This window comes from Lutra lutra, chromosome 2, assembly GCF_902655055.1.
Source record: "Lutra lutra chromosome 2, mLutLut1.2, whole genome shotgun sequence".
NCBI classification, from domain to species: domain Eukaryota; kingdom Metazoa; phylum Chordata; class Mammalia; order Carnivora; family Mustelidae; genus Lutra; species Lutra lutra.
In genome coordinates this window covers 72,701,608-72,718,582 of record NC_062279.1, presented here as the reverse complement: position 1 = coordinate 72,718,582, position 16,975 = coordinate 72,701,608, and the positions used below count along the sequence as shown (strand labels likewise).

At 35.1% G+C, this 16,975-nt stretch overlaps 1 protein-coding gene across 2 annotated transcripts in view; it reads right to left on the bottom strand.

Moving 5' to 3' along the window:
* The window catches only part of SPOCK3 (SPARC (osteonectin), cwcv and kazal like domains proteoglycan 3), a 487,655-nt gene that overhangs the window by 38,128 nt on the left and 432,552 nt on the right, over positions 1–16,975 (bottom strand). The gene's annotated exons all lie outside the window — the stretch shown is intronic.

Genomic DNA, 16,975 nt, shown 5'->3' with positions numbered 1-16,975 from the left:
TTTTACGGTCTCTCTTTCTCTATCTCTTTTTTCTTTTTTCTTTCTTTTTTGGTGGTGACTTCCGATTGCTCAGAAGCATTCCAGGGTGCACCTTGCCTGGATCGTGGTTGATATATTCAGCTACACATCCCCTCAACCACGTCTCATCAAAATGACTAAGAGAAGGGACGCCCAACAGAGGAAAAATTCAGAGACTGTGCCTGCTCCATCAGAGCTATTGGATATGGACCTAAACAGTATGTCAGAAAGGGAATTCAGGGTGACAATTACCCAAGCAATGGCTAGGTTGGAGAAAACCATTAATGACAACATGGAATTGATTAGGGAAGAAGTGAAAGCTGCCCAGGAAGAAGTTTAAAATGCTATCAATGAGATCCAATCTAATCTAAATTCTCTAACAGCTAGGGTAACCAAGGCAGAAGATAGAATTAGTGATCTAGAGGACAAACTGATAGAGAAAAAGGATCAGGAGGAGGCCAGGAACAAACAGTTTAGAAGCCATGAAAACAGAATTAAGGAAATAAATGATGCCATGAAATGTTCCAGTGTCAGAATTATTGGGATCCCTGAGGAGGAGGAGAAAAAAAGAAGGTTAGAAGATATAGTTGAATGAATTCTCCATGAAAATTTTCCCAATCTGGGGAATGGAACCAGTGTTCCTGTCCTAGAGGCAAAAAGATCACCCCCAAGATCAACAAATCTAGAAAGATTTCCAGACACTAGATTGTGAAACTGATGAATCATAATTTAATTTTTTGTTTTTTTAAGATTTTTATTCACTTATTTGACAGACAGAGATCACAAGTAGGCAGAGAGGCAGGCAGAGACAGAGGAGGAAGCAGGCTCCCTGCTGAGCAGATCCCAGGACCCTAGGATCATGACCTGAGCTGAAAGCAGAGGCTTTAACCCCCTGAGCCACCCAGGCACCCCATGAATCATAATTTTAGACAAGAGCTCTTCAGAGCAGCTAGGGGGAAGAGATTCCTTATGTACAGAGGAAGGTTCATCAGAATAATGTCAGACCTGTCCACAGAAACCTGGAAGCCAGAAAGGGCTGGCAAGACATATTCAGGGCATTAAATGAGAAGAACATGCAACCAAGAATACTTTATCCAGCAAGGCTGACATTCAAAATGGATGGAGAGATAAAGAGCTTCCAAGACCAGCAAGGTTTTAAAGAGTATGTGAACACCAAGCCAGCACTACAAGAAATATTAAGGGGGGTTCTATAAAAGAAGAAAGAACCCAAGAATGTCATATAACAAATATTTACAGAGACAATCTATAGAAACGAGGGCTTCACAGGCAACATGATGTCAATAAAAAGGTATCTTTCAATAATCACTCTCAATGTGAATGGCCTAAACACTCCCATAAAATAGCACAGGGTTGCAGATGGGATAAAACTACTGGACCCATCCATAAGTTGTCTACAAGAGACCCATTTTCAACCTAAGGATACTGAAAGTGAAGGGATGGAGAAGCATCTTTCATGCCAATGGGTCTCAAAGGAAAGCTGGGCTAACAATTCTCATATCAGATAAATTGGATTTTAAACTAAAGACTGTAGTCAGAGATAAAGAAAAAGACTACATCATTCTTAAAGGGCCTATCCACCAAGAAGATCTAACAATTGTAAATATTTATGCCCCCTAATACGGGAGCAGTTAACTACATAAGACAACTGTTAATCAAGATAAAGAGTCATATTGATATGAATACATTAATAGTAGATTAATAGACCTTAACATGCCTCTCTCAGTAATAGATCATCCAAGCAGAAAATCAATAAAGAAACAAGAGCATTGAATGACACATTGGACCAGATGGACCTCATAGATATATACAGAACATTCCACCCTAAAACAACAAAATATTCATTCTTCTCAAGCATACATGGAATTTTCTCCAGAACAGACAACATACTGGGTCACAAAGCAGGGCTCAACTGATACCAAAAGATTAATATTCCCTGCATATTCTCAGACCACAATGCTTTGAAACAGGAACTTAACCACAAGAAAAAGTTTAGAAGGAATTCAAACACTTGGAAGCTAAAGACCACCCTGCTTAAGAATGTTTGGATCAACCAGGAAATCAAAGAAGAACTTAAACAATTCTTGGAAATCAATGAGAATGTAGACACTTCAGTCCAAAACCTATGGGATACAGCAAAGGCTGTCCTAAGGGGGAATTACATAGCCATCTGAGCCTCCCTCAAAAAAATTGAAAAAAATCCAGAATATACCAGCTCTCTTTACACCTTAAAGAACAGGAGAATCAACAATAAATTAAGCCAACCCCACACACAAGAAGGGAAATAATGAAGATTAGAGCAGAGATCAATGAGATAGAAACTAGAGATACAGTAGAACACATCAATGAAACTAGAAGCTGTTTTTTTGAAAGAATCAGTAAGATCAATAAATTATGGGCCAAACTAATCCAAAAGAAAAGAGAGAGAACCCAAATTAATAAAATTATGAATGAAGGGGCACCTGTGTGGCTCAGTGGGTTAAAGCTTCTGCCTTCAGCTCAGGTCATGATCCCAGGGTCCTGGGATAGAGCCCCACATTGGGCTCTCTGCTCAGCAGGGAGTCTGCTTCCCTTCTTCTCTCTCTGCCTGCCTCTCTGCCTACCTGTGATCTCTGTCTATCAAATAAATAAATAAAATCTTTTTAAAAAATTATGAATGAAAAGGGAGAGATCATAACGAACACCAAAGTAATAGAAGCAATCATCAGAAATTATTATCAACAGGTATATGCCAATAAGTTAAGCAACCTAGATGAAATGGATGCATTCCTAGAAACTTATAAACTTCCAAAACTGAATCAGGAAGAAATTGACAACTTGACTAGACCAATATCTAGTAATGAGATTGAAGCAGTGATCAAAAAACCTCCCCAAAAACAAGAGCCCAGGACCTGACAGATTCCCTGGAGAATTCTACCAAACATTCAAAGAAGAAATGATACCTATTCTCCTGAAGCTGTTTCAAAAAACAGAAACTGAAGGAAAACTTCCAGACTCACTTTATGAAGCCAGCATTACTCTGATCCCCAAACTAGGCAAAGATTCCACCAAAAAGGAGAATTTCAGACTAATATCCCTGATGAATATGTATACCAAGATTCTCAACAAGATTCTAGCAAATAGGATCCAACAGTACATTAAAAGATTACCCACCATGACCAGGTGGGATTTATCCATGGAATGGAAGGGTGGTTCAACATTCACAAATCAATCAACATGACAGAATGAATCAATAAGAGAATAGAGAAGAACCACATGCTCCTCTCAATTGATGCAGAAAAAGCATTTGGCAAGATACAGCATCCATTCCCAATTAAAACACTTCAAAATATAGGGATAGAGGGAACATTCCTCCACTTCATAAAATCTATCTATGAAAAACCCACAGCATATATCATGCTCAATGGGGAAAAGCTGACTGCTTTTCCTTTGAGATCAGGAACATGATAAAGATACCCACTCTTGCCACTCTTGTTCAAGATAGTACTAGAAGTTCTAAAAAGGGCAACCAGACAAGAAAAGAAACAAAAGGTATTCATATTGGGAATGAAGAAGTCAAACTCTCTCTATTCGTAGATGACATGATACTTTATATAGAAAACCCAAACGACTCCACCCCCAAACTACTAGAACTCATACAGCAATTCAGTAATGTGGCAGGATACAAAATCATTGCACAGAAATCAGTTGCTTTCTTGTACATTAACAATGAAAGTATAGAAAAGGAAATGAGAGAATTGATTCCATTTACTATAGAACCATAGATACATGGGAATAAACCAAGAACCATAAGATACATGGGAATAAACCTAACCAACGAGGTAAAGGATCTGTATTTGAGGAACTATAGAACACTCATGAAAGAAATTGAAAAAGACACAAAAAGATGGAAGAGACTTCCATGCTTATGGATCGGAAGAATAAACATTGTTAAAATGTCTATACTGCCTAGAACAATCTCTACGTTCAGTGCCATCCCAATCAAAATTCCACTGGCATTTTTCAAAGAGCTGGAACAAACAATCCCAAAATTTGTATGGAACCAGAAGAGACCCTGAATTGCTAAGGAAATGTTGAAAAAGAAAAACAAAACTGGGGGCATCACGTTGCCTGATTCCAAGCTTTACTACAAAGCTGTGATCACCAAGACAGCATGGTACTGGCATAAAAACAGACACATAGACCAGTGGAACAGAGTAGAGAGCTCAGATATGGACCCTCAACTCTATGGTCAAATGATCTTCGACAAAGCAGGAAAAAAATATACAGTAGAAAAAAGACAGTCTCTTCAATAAATGGTGCTGGGCAAATTGGACAGCTATGTGTAGAAGAATGAAACTTGACCATTCTCTTACACCATACAAAAAGATAAACTCAAAATGGATAAAAGACCTCAACATGAGGAAGGAATCTATCAAAATCCTAGAGGAGAACATAGGAAGTAACCTCTTTGACATTGGCCACAGCAACTTCTTTCAAGATATGTCTCCAAAGGCAAAGGAAACAAAAGTGAAAATAAACTTTTGGGACTTCATCAAGATCAAAAGCTTCTGCACAGCAAAGGAAACAGTCAAGAAAACAAAGAGGCAACCCATGGAATGGGAGAAGATATTCTCAAATGACACTACAAAGGGCTGATATCCAGATCTATAAAGAACTCCTGAAACTCAACACACACAAAACGGATAATCACATAAAAAATGGGCAGAAGACTTTAACAAACACTTCTCCAAAGAAGACATACAAATGGCTAACAGACACATGAAAAAATGTCCATCATCTTTAGCCATCAGGGAGATTCAAAGCAAAACCACATTGAGATACCACCTTACACCCATTAGAATGGCCAAAATTAACAAGACCATAAACAAATTGTGTTGGAGAGGATGTGGAGAAAGAGGAATCCTCTTACACTGTTGGTGGGAATGCAAGTTGGTGCAGCCTCTTTGGAAAACAGTGTGGAGATTCCTCAAAAAATTAAAAATAGAGCTACTCTAGGACCCTGCAATTGCACTACTGGGTATTTATCCCAAAGATACAGATGTAATGAAAGAAAGGGCCATCTGTACTCCAATGTTCATAGCAGCAATGGCCACAGTGGCCAAACTGTGGAAAGAACCAAGATGCCCTTCAACAGACGAATGGATAAAGAAGATATGGTCCATGTATACAATGGAGTATTATGCCTCCATCGGAAAGGATGAAGACCCAACTTCTGTATCAACATGGATGGGACTGGAGAGATTATGCTGAGTGAAATAAGTCAGCCGAGAGAATCAATTATCATAGGGTTTTACTTGCTTGTGGAGCATAAGGAATAACATAGAAGACATTGAGAGGTGGAGAGAAGTAAGTTGGGGGATATCAGAGGGGGAGACAAACCATGAAAGAATGTGGACTCTGAGAAACAAACTGAGGGTTTGGGACTGAGGGGCATGGGGGGTTGGGTGAGCCTGGTGGTAGGTATTATGGAGGGTGCATATTGCATGGATCCCTGTGTGTGGTGCATAAACAATGAATTTTGGAACACTGAAAAGAAATTTTAAAAAAAGAATGAAAAAAATATTTAAGAGTACACAGATAAAAAATGTACAAAAATACTTTCTAGACTTAAGAACATAATTTCCCAGACCAGTAATTCTATGGGTGAATTGTAGAGAATTGCCACTGTGAAGCATCAAATTAGTGGTCTAGACAATTAAGTGCAAGGAATGTATCAAAACACAGACCAAATATATAGAAGGTTGGAAATTATGAGGAAATAAGAGGCTTAATTGTCTCATATTCTTGCCTGGTAGACAAATGAGTCATTTATACTTAGAAATAAAGTTTGACCAAGTGCTCTCAGTTGTCCATTACTTAGCCACTGAACTTTGACTTGACCAAACTTTAGCCATGCTTTTCTCCTCCTCTAGACTCCTAAACTTTGGCTTTTTCATATGTTTGAGCAAGGACAAAAGCAATCAGATGCACAAAATCCCTCCTTAATTAATGTTCTGAGAATCTGCTGAGCACATAAATATTATTTCCCGTTAAAGTGCCCAAATTTGCTACCTGCTTACCCCACACATTTGGCCTCCTCATCCACAAAAGCATTGCTGGTCCTTCTTACTCTTTTCTATAAAAGAAAGACTTCTGCCAAGAGAGATAGTTTGACTTCTTCCCTGCCAATTTGGATGTCTTTTATTTCATTTTGTTGTCTGATTGTTGAGGCTAGGATTTCTAGTACTATGTCAAACAACAGTGATGAAAATGGATATCCCTGCCATGTTCCTAACCTTAAGGGAAAAGCTCTCAGTTTTTCCCCAGTGAGCATGATATTATCTGTGGGTTTTTATATATGGACTTCATGATGTTGAGCTATGTTCTGTCTATTCATACTTTCTTGAGGATTTTTATCAAGAAAGATACTGTATTTTGTCAAATGTTTTTTCTGCATCTATTGAGAGGTTTTTATGGTTCTTATCCTTTCATTTATTAATGTGGTGTATCACATCAATTGGTCTGCAGATATTAAACCACCCTGCAGCCCAGAAATAAATCCCACTTGGTCATGGTGAATAACCTTTTAATGTACTGTTGGATTCGATTAGATAGTATCCTGATGAGAATTTTTGTATCCATGTTCACCATGGATACAAAAAAAAGGAGAGATATTGGTCTATAATTCTTGTTAGTGGGGTCTTTGTCTGGTTTTGGAATCAAGGTAAAGCTAGCCTCATAGAATGAATTTAGAAGTGCTTCTTCCATTTCTATTTTTTTTTTTTTTGGAACAGTTTCAGTAGAATGATTATTTGTTCCTTTTTATTTATTTTATTTTATTTTTTTTAATTTAAATTCAATTTAGTTAACATATAGTGTATTATTAGTTTCAGGGGTAGAATTTAGGGATTCATTAATTACATATTAACACCCAGTGCTTATTACATCAAATGGTCTCCGTAATGCCCATCACCCAATTACCCCATCACCCTATCCACCTCCACTCTAACAACCCTCAATTTGTTTCCTATAGCTAAGAGTCTCTTATGTTTTGCCTCCTTCTCTGCTTTTATCTTATTTTACTTGTCCTTATCTTCCCCTATGGTCATGTGTATTGTTTCTTAAATTCCATGAGTGAAATCATACAGTATTTATCTTTCTCTGACTGACTTATTTCACTTAGCATAGTATCTTCTAGTTCCATCCACCTTGTTGCAAATGGCAATTTTTCATTTTTTGATGGCTGAGTAATATTCCACTGTGTGTGTGTGTGTGTGTGTGTGTGTGTGTGTGTGTGTGTGTGTGAGTTTATCAAGTCTTCTTTATCCATTCATCTGTTAATGGACATCCGGACTCTTTCCACAGTTTGGCTGTTGTGGACATTGCTGCTATAAATATTAGGGTGCATGTGCCCCTTTGAGTCACTATTTTTTTTTTCCCCTCTTTGGATAAATATCTAATAGTGCAGTTGTTGGATCATAGGGTAGCTCTATTTTTATCTTTTTGAGGAACCTCCATATTGTTTTCCACAGTGGCTCATATTAATTCTTAAATGTTTGGTAGAATCCCACAAGAAAGCCATCCAGCCATGGACTCTTGTTTGTTAGGGGATTTTTGATTACTGATTCTATTTCTTTGCTTGTCATGGGTCTGTTCAGATTTTTTATTTCTTCCTGCTTCACTTTTGGTAGTTTATGTTTCTAGGAATTTTTCTGTTTCTTCCAGATTGCCTAATTTGTTGGCATATACTTGCTCATAATATTCTATTTTAATTATTTGTATTTCTGTGGTGTTGGTTGTGATCTCTCCTGTTTCATTCATGATTTTATTTATTTGGATCCCTTCTCTTTTATTTTTGATAACTCTGGCCAGGAGTTTATCAATTTTGTTAATTCTTTCAAAAAAACCAGCTTCAAATTACATTGATGTGTTCTAAAATTTGTTCTTTTTTCTGTATCATTTATTTCCACTCTAATCTTTATTATTTCCCTTCTCTTGCTGTATTTAGGACTTATTTGATGTTCTTTCCCCAGTCCCTTTAGTGTAAGATTAGGTTGTGTATTTGAGACTTTTCTTGCTTCTTTAGGAAGACCTGTAAGACCTGCCTTTGTCGCATCCCAAAGGTTTTATACTGTTGTGTTTTCATTTTCATTTGCTTCCATGTATTTTTTAACTCTTCCTTAATTTCCTGGATAACCCACTCATTCTTAGTAGGAATTGCTGTAACCTCCATGTATTTGTGATCTTTCCAGTTTTTTTCTTGTGGTGGAATTCAAATTTCATAGCATTGTGTTCTGAAAATATACATGGTATGATCTCAGTCTTTTTGTACCAGTAGAGGCCTGATTTATGACCCAGTATGTAATCTATTCTGGAGAATGTTCCATGTGTACTCAAAAAGAACGTGTATTCTGCTGTTTAGGATGAAATGCTCTGAATATATCTGGTAAGTCCATCTGATTCAGTGTGTCATTCAAAGCTCTTGTTGCCTTGTTAGTCTTCTGCTTAGATGATCTGTCCATTGCTGTGAGTGGGATATTAAATTCCCCTATTATCATATTATTATCAATGAATTTCTTTGTTTGTTTCTTTGTTATTAATTGATTTATATATTTGGCTGCTCGCAAGTTAGGGGCATATTCATAATTGTTAGATCTTCTTGTTGGATAGACTCCTTTAGTATGATATAGTGTCTATAGTGTCCTCCTTCATCTCTTATTATAGTCTTTGGTTTAAAATCTAGTTTGTCTGGTATAAGTATGGGTACTCCAGCTTTCTTTTGATGATGTGATACTCTATGTAGAAAACCTGAAAGACTCCAGCAAAAACTTGCTAGAACTGATATAAGAATTCAGCAAAGTCTCAGTATATAAAATCAATGCACAGAAGTCTGTTGCATTTCTGTACACCAATAATGTAACAAAAGAGAGAGAAACCAAGGAATCAATGCTGTGAACAATTGCACCAAAAATATAAGATACCTAAGAGTAAACCTAACCAAACATGTATACTTGGAAAACTATAGAATCCTAATGAAAGAAATAAAGAGACAAAGAAGTGGAAAAAACGTTCCATGCTCATAGATTAGAACAAATATTGTTAAATTATATATCCTACTGAAAGCAATCTACACATTCAGTGTAGTCCTTATCAAAATAACACCAGCATTTTTTACAGAGCTGGAATAAATAATTCTAACATTTGTATGGAACTCAAAAAGACCCTGAATAGTCACAATAATGTTGAAAAAGAAAACCAAAACTGGGGACATCACAGTTCCATTCTTCAAGCTGTAATCATCATGACAATATGGTACTGGCACAAAAACAGACACATAGATCAATGGAACAGAATAGAGAACCCAGAAATAAACCCTCAACTATGTGGTCAACTATCTTAACCTTAATTCTTAGGAAAGAATATCCAATGGAAAAAAGAAAGTCTCTTCAACAAATGGTGTTGGGAAAATTGGGTGAAATTGGCATTAAGGAGGGCACTTTCTTGTAATGAGCACTGGGTGTTATATGTAAATAATGAATCATTAAATTCTACCCCTAAAACTAATAATACACTTTATGTTAACTAACTTGAATTTAAGTAAAACCTTAAAAAAAAAAAAAGCTTTTCTTGGGGCACCTGGGTGGCTCAGTAGGTTAAAGCCCCTGCCTTCAGCTCAGGTCATGATCCCAGAGTCCTGGGATCGAGCCCCATATCAGGCTTTCTGCTCAGCGGGGAGCTTGCTTCCTCCTCTCTCTGCCTACCTATGATCTCTCTCTCTGTCAAAAAAAAAAAAAAAAAAAAAAAAAGGCTTTTCTTTTTTGATTTGACATGTTTGCAGATCTTGAGGTTGAAGCATTTTCCATACTGCAATAGACTTTATTATTATTATTATTAACATATAATGTATTATTTGCCCCAGGGGTACAGGTCTGTGAATTATCAGGCTTACACATTTCACAGCACTCACCATAACATATACCCTTTCCAATGTCCATAATCCAGCCACACTATTACCACCCCCCACCCCGGGCAACCCTCAGTTTGTTTCATGAAATTAAGAGTGAATAACCTTTCTTTACTTAATCTGGACTTGCATTTATTTGACATTTTATGGTGCTGTGGCTTGAAGTGCTGAATACCCCTTGGATCCCACTGTCTTCAGGTACTCATGGAGGCTCCTCATATATTTTGTGTCCTTCCTGGCTAGGAAAACATGGTAAGTCACAATTTCCAACTCAGAGCCATGAGGTAATTGTTATGTTACTGTAGGTTATATTGATTCTGTTAAGCAGTGCTTTTCTCTGTTAGTTTCTGTTTGAGTGAGAATCTTCTTAAACTGAAGACTTCTTGGCTTTTCTTGAATGGGGATTTAAACCCTGACTCTTTCTGTTGAGTAGGACTCTTACTGCCATTCTTTCCTTCCAATATCTCTACAAATGGCAAAATTTCTTTAAAGATAATTGGACACTACAGTGAAGTTTTACAAAACTTGGGATCTCCTTACAATGGTGCATTTAAGAACTCTGCCTTCCCATCAGTTCTTGTTCTTCCTCCACCTTGTGTTGTTTTGTTTTGTTTTAATCACTTTCAAACCTTTCTTTCAGTTCCCTAAAATCTTTCATCTGTCTTCACTCACACCCTTACCCTTTTTTTCTTTCTTTTCCCTCATGCCAAAGTCTTTCTTCATTTAGTCCAGATTTGTATTTATTTGACTTTTTTTTTTAATAGTGGTGAGACTTGGAGTGCTAACATCCTTTGGATCCCATGGTCTTCACCCTGGTATTCATGAAGGCTTTTCTCTTCTTAGTCGTATCCCTCAACCTCCTGCTATCACTCAAACTTTAGGACTCTGCCTCATCAGGGGCTTTCAAGGGATCCAGAGACTCCAAGAGCAACCATCTGAAGCCAAAAGAATTCATTGGAAATAAGCTAGACATTATGTCTTCTGAGATGGGCTTTGGAAAAGCTCAAATGGACAACTGAACTCTCCTCAGTCCCTCAAGCAAAATTTCATCCACAGTTTCCATAAGAGTGCATATCAGAATGAAAACAATGTTAAAGGCCTCTTCTCTAAATATCAGTAGAGCATCAATTCTCATATTTAACTACATAACCACAACTTATTTCGTCCTCCATAAACATAATCTTTATAAAAATGTAAATGTGAGGCAAGGATGAGAGACAGTTCTTTGATATAAACCAGTGAGTTTACATTTCTATGCTTGTACATGACTGACGACTAAAATATAACAACTTTAAACTCGACTTGTGTGTGTAAGTGCATGTGTATGCATGAATGTGCAGGGATGTGTGTGTGTGTGTGTGTGTGTGTGTGTGTGTGTGTGTGTATTTTCCCCTATCTTCAGAGGGTATTACCAAATTAGATTATGAAGTCTCTTAAGAAATTTCTAATGTGATTGGCTTAGGAATAATAAGTGTTTATATAAATTACTTATTACTAAAACTTTTAGAAATAAAAAAATGACCTCCTAATAAACTTAATGTTTTAAAAAGACCATTTCTTCAATAAATGATGTTGGGAAAACTATAAAACTGCATACAAAAGAATGAAACTGGACCACATTTAACATCATGTACAAAAAATAAACTCAAATGGGTTAAAGACCTGAAACCATGAAATCTGAAAATCCTAGAGGACAACATAAGGAGTAATTTCTGTGACATTATCCATAACAACATTTTCTAGATATGTCTCCTAAGGCATGAAAAACAAAGGTGAGAAATAAACTATTGAGACTACATCAAAATAAAAAGCTTTTGCAAAGCAAAGGAAACCATCAACAAAAACGTGACCTACTGAATTGGAGAAGATATTTGCAAATGACATATCTCACAGGGGGCTAATATCCAAAATATATAAAGAACTTATATACTCTACACCAAATAAAACAAGCACCTTGATTAACAAATGGGCAAAGGACATGAATAGACTTTTTTTCCCCAAAGAAGACATACAGATGGCCATAGAGATATGAAAGATGCTCAACATCACTCGTCATCAAGGAAATGCAAATCAAACGACAATGAGATATCACCTCACACCTGTAAGTATAGCTAAAATAAAAAGACAAGAAACAACAAGTATTGATGAGAATGTAGAGAAAAGAACACTTGTACACTGTTGGTAAGAATGTAAATTGCTACATCATTGTGGAAAACAGTACGGACATTCCTCAAAAAATTAAAAACAAAAATACCACATGATCCAATAATTTAACTATAAAGTATTTACCCAAAGTAAGCAAAATACCAGTTCAAAGAGATATATGCACCCCTATGTTTGTTGCAGCGTTATTTACAATAGCCAAGATATGGGAGCAACCTGTGTTCATCAATAGATGAAAAGATAAGGAAAATGTGTGAGAGAGAGAGAGATATGTGTGTGTATATATATATATAATATTATATATTAGTGTATATAAAATACAAACACACATTTTTATTATATTTGGACATGTTTGCCCTAAATTTATATAGGTATACTGATTGAATAAATTACTATTATATCTACTAGATGTTTAAGATTATAAAAAATATCTGTTTAACGTATTAAAAATTTTTCTAACAAGTTAAATCCTTACTATGATAAATTCTATGTCAACAGTAATTGTTTATAAATGCCAACTTGAAATTTAAAAATATTTTCAAAATCATTTCATAACTTAAAATCTTTGACTCATACTAAATTAATGTATATTCATTAAATATCCAGATCACTTCTAAAAAAGATAAAGCATGTTTTTAAATTTTTGAAATTTTTGCTTCTAGTGTTTACAATTCAATGAATTTTATAGTTTCAAGTTTTACATATTTGGGTCTGTTAATAAACATGTTCATTTTTATTGATTAAAAAGCTACATAAAAAATGAGTATTATTATAAAAAGTATAAAATACATATTTACAAATTCTGTTCATCTACAGCAAAATGCTAATGCATAAGAGTTTAAAATATCTAACTCATAGTTTTCTTTTTTTTTTTTAAAGATTTTTATTTATTTATTTGACAGACAGAGATCAGAAGTAAGCAGAGAGGCAGGCAGAGAGAGAGAGGGAAGAAGGCTCCCTGCTGAGCAGAGAGCCCCATGCGGGGCTCGATCCCAGGACCCTGAGATCATGACCTGAGCCAAAGGCAGAGGCTTTAACCCACTGAGCCACCCAGGCGCCCCTAACTCATAGTTTTCTATATAAAATAAAAATTACTATAATTTAAAATTATAATATCTATATAAGTAATACTTTACTAGGAAAAATAATGATATAAGCAACTTGATATTAAAGATATGCAAGATATGACTTTGCTAAAAAGCATATTTTACCCTAAAATAAAATGACTCATTGTTCCAAAAACATATGACAAAATCTATATAATACAAAAAATTACAAAAGGATCCCTGAATTTTTTGTCATGGTCAGCACGTCATTGATATTTGAAAGGTTTATTATATAAGATTTTTAAAATTAGTACCAAATATTATACAGATACAAACTAAAATTTGTCCTCTTTAAAATGACAACACTTTCTTAGATTATTGGTATGTTCTTAATAAGAAATTGTGAAAATAAGATTTTCTTTGTCTTCTGGGTAATCTCCTAAATGGCAAACATTCTGTGTTTTATCAGAATATTTTTCTGTGCTTTATGTTGACTTTATATTATACCTTGATTATAAAAAAATCACAAGTTTTCCCACTGTCATATTGAAAACTCAAAGTTCAAATACAGTTGCTTACAAGAAAGACATTTAAACCTAAGTAATAAAGAAAAATTGGCAATGAAATGTTCGCAAGTATATCAAGCAAGTGTAATAAGATTAAATGTAGAATTGATAATATTACTATGAGATTAGGTGAAATCTGTGCAAAAAAAAGCAGCAAGTAGAATATAATGTAATAAAATAATGTGATATGAAGTATAATTTATTAATGGTTAGAATAGAAATAAATCTATACATTCTAAAAAATAGAGTAGAAACACATATCAACCCCCCCAAAATACTAGAAGGAATTATTAAATACAATTATAATGGAATCCATTAATATACCTTTCTTAGAATTAAACATGTAAGTTGACATAACTAGTGGTTTTACGTGTGTTTCATGCATGTGTGCTATTTTGTTTTTGCTATGTACTAAACTGTGTCCTCCCAAAATTCATATGATGAAGCCCTATCCCCCAATTTCATGGCATTTGGAAATGGAGCCTTTGAGCGGTAGTTAGGTCATGAAGGTACAAGCTACATGGGAGGATTGGTGCTCTAATAAGAGACCCTAGAGAGATCGCTCTCTGAGTGCCATAGGAAAAGATGTCTGCCTACAAATAGGAAAATGACCTTCACCAGGAATCCAATCTAGCAGCACCATGACATAGGACTTCCCAGCCTCCAGAATTTGAGAAATGTCTATTGTTTAATCCATCTAGTCTATAGTATTTTAGTAGAGTAGCTTGAGCTGAAAGAGTCATTTTTTTTTTTAAAGATTTTATTTATTTATTTGTCAGAGAGAGAGAGGGAGAGAGCGAGCACGGCAGACAGAGTGGCAGGCAGAGGCAGAGGGAGAAGCAGGCTCCCTGCTGAGCAAGGAGCCCGATGTGGGACTCGATCCCAGGAGCTGGGATCATGACCTAGCCGAAGGCAGCTGCTTAACCAACTGAGCCACCCAGGCGTCCCTGAAAGAGTCATTTTATTTTGCTTTGCTGTATAAAAGTTTCCCCCACTAATATTTGTGTTCAAATTCACTCCTAATTAAGGGAATTAAAATTAGATTAACAATGAATATGATAGCATGCTCACCAGAATGGAAAAGTTAAAAGGAATGGTAATATTTTGCTGTCATGGATTAAGACAAAAGTTAACTTTCATGTTTTGCTGTTAGAAACTAGTAATACCTTAAGATTTTTGCAAAGCAGCCTGTAACATCTATCATAATTTATCATTTGAAATGCATGTACATTTTGACCCATCACTTCCACTTCTTAGAAATAAAAGCATAACAGTCAACTGCATAATTGGTTATCGTGGAGAAAATAATGGAATTATAAACAAATTATAAACAAAAACAATCATTCTTAGGAAAAAACTGATTGATTAAATTGTGTTATATCCAGATAATGTAGTATTTTGATTTCTTCTTTATTTCTTCCATTCATTAATATTTCTCATTTTATTTAGGAGTATTATGTGTCAAACAATTCTGTATTTTGATAATATAGTGTAAATAAAGATCTCTGACTTCACTAAGTTCATAATCATCCAGTATGTGTGAGGTGGGGGAAGGGAGGGAGGGAGAGAGAGAAAGAGAGAGTATAAACCAAATAAACAAGTAGCATGGGTGGTTCAGTGGTAGAATTCTAGCCTGCCAAATAAACAAGTAGATTTTTACTATAGTAGGTAGTGTAAAATGTTATGAGAGAAAAATGAAAATAGAAATGAAATAGGGAATATAATATTATGGGTTGGTTTACAAATTAAATATATGGAGTCAGAAAAGAACGCACTCAGATGATGTGTAGATCTGAGAATTGAGGGAATTAGCCATTTTTTCTTCTAGTGATTTGTCTTGCCTGTTTAAATAGATTACTTCCTTTGGGAATTTACTCCTAATTAGTCTCTAACCTTACAAGTAGTATAATAATCCTTTACCCAGCTTTTCATTTACTTTCCAATGATATTCAACTACCTCAGTGTTTCTTGTAAATAACCCACTATATTGAGAATGCCTCATTTCTGGAAAAAAAAGAAGCTGGAAAGGGAAATGATATTTATGAATATGTACAATTAACTAAGCAATATGGTGAATGTACTACAAGCTCTCCTTTTATCCATCTCCAAATATGGGGGCAATCACTAGTCTAAACTTAAGATCAAAGGAGAAATTTGAGATCAAGAAATTTTAAAAAAAGAGTAAAAAAAAAAATATTCAAGTATGGGAATTGGTAGGATAGTGTAGACATGAATTTTAAAAGATCAATATGCTAAGATCTGAACAAATTTTATCCTACCTCAGATATTGTTGCTTTATGAATACAAGGCCAAATATACTCTATTGTTTCTATTAAATGAGATTAATCATTTTACTTACACTCACAGCATCCAAAAAATTAACATCTACCAAAAATGTAATCAATAATTCCAAGACAAACCTAAGAAACACTCCTAAAGAGCAGGGACAGTGCAATAATTTTTTTCTGACATTCATAAGAAGAAACCTTTTCACGTAGTCATCACACATCCAAAGATAATTATTATGTCTATCAGTGATAGCTGAATTAGTTTAATTAAAAAGAATTATTAAATTATTTAAGGACATATATAAGATTCATAAATATAAAAGTTTGGGATTATAGAAAATAAGTAGAAAGTATAGAAAAATAAGTGAGATATTTTGGGAAATACAGATATAGATAACCATGGCCCATCTATGAAATGATTTTGTGAGAAAGTGGGTATTTGAGGATTGCGAGGTAGAGTGAATGGGTCATGTCACAAATGAGCAAAGAAGGGAACACTTGGGACTTTGTCAACTATAAGAGGCTGCTTCTAATTACTATCCTGCCACCACTTCTTGTATTTTAGAGAAAATACTTCTATCTTTGAAAGCTCCTCAAATTAAGGTTATATTTCAATATCTTTGTTTTACATGTGTTAAATGTGTATTTTTTTATAAATGAAAAAACATAAAATGAAAAGTTCATAAAATTTTCATGACAAGTGTTTTACTTCAATTGCCATTTTCTACTTCTAAGGAATTAGAAAACACTCTGAGGAAATTATACAGATGATAAAGAATATATAATCTTCATAAGGCTCTTATTTTCTTCTTTTTTTATGAATTTGATTTGCACTGTGCCCTTGAAAGCATCCTTTTTGTCTACTGGCTTTGCTAGATCAAAGTAGAAATATCTGCAAATCCATCATGGAAAGGGTAACCTGTGGAGGAA